We start from the raw sequence: 868 nt of genomic DNA, 5'->3' as shown, positions 1-868 counted from the left end.
AAGAAGCAGGGAGAGGACAGAAAAGGCAAAGGGGATAAGAACAGATCAAGGAGTCAGTTGCAGGGACCCAAGTGAGGAGAGGGAACCCAGGCCACTCCCCACAAGCAGCAAGGTGGGAAGACAGGAAGAGGACAGAAAAGGCAAAGGGGACCGGAATAGATCGAGGAGTCAGTCGTGGGAAACCAGGTGAGGAGAGGGAATCCAGGCCACCCACCACAAGCAGTGAGGTGGGAGGCGGGGAGAGGACAGAAAAGGCAAAAGGGACTGGAATAGATCAAGGAGTTAGCTGCAGGAATCCAGGTAAGGGTGGTTGGAGGGATTTCCAACAGATAAGGGAGACAAACTTGTCTGTTGGTTTGTCCTACTGTGATGACATGTTGCTGTGACTCTTGAGGCTGTACCACTGGTGTTTCAAACCCTGTGGGGTGCACCTATTGCCAGGTATCAGCCTGGCATGCAGACTGAGACAGACTAAGAAGGAGGAGGCCATCCACTTCTCAAAGAACTGGCCAGGGAAAACCTTATGAATAGCAGAGAAACACTATCTGATACATTACTGCACAACTTTATGAATAGTCCAGAAATATTGTCTAATACAGAGGAAGAAGATGAGTCACTTAGCTTTGAAAGCTCTCAAAGTAGGACTGGAAAAGAGCTGCATTATCAGAGTAAAATCAGCCTTATACTTATATGGATAAGGTAAAGCTTTTGAGACCTCCATTGGCTGACGTGGCACCACTCAAATTGAGGAGAAACAGTGGCAAACATGCATTAAAAATTGGAACATGGAATATACAAAGTATGAATCTAGGAAAATTGGAAGTTGTCAAAAATGAAATGGAACACTTAAGACAGATATACTAGGCAT

At 46.0% G+C, this 868-nt stretch overlaps 1 protein-coding gene across 1 annotated transcript in view; it reads left to right on the top strand.

Annotated features, from left to right (window-relative positions):
- Positions 1–868, top strand: part of CFAP54 (cilia and flagella associated protein 54) — a 602,528-nt gene that overhangs the window by 415,841 nt on the left and 185,819 nt on the right. The gene's annotated exons all lie outside the window — the stretch shown is intronic.

Source organism: Orycteropus afer, unplaced genomic scaffold, assembly GCF_000298275.1.
Source record: "Orycteropus afer afer isolate SDZICR_OR568_19922 unplaced genomic scaffold, OryAfe1.0 scaffold00253, whole genome shotgun sequence".
In the NCBI taxonomy this organism is placed as follows: domain Eukaryota; kingdom Metazoa; phylum Chordata; class Mammalia; order Tubulidentata; family Orycteropodidae; genus Orycteropus; species Orycteropus afer.
This window is presented reverse-complemented; position numbering and strand designations above follow the sequence as displayed.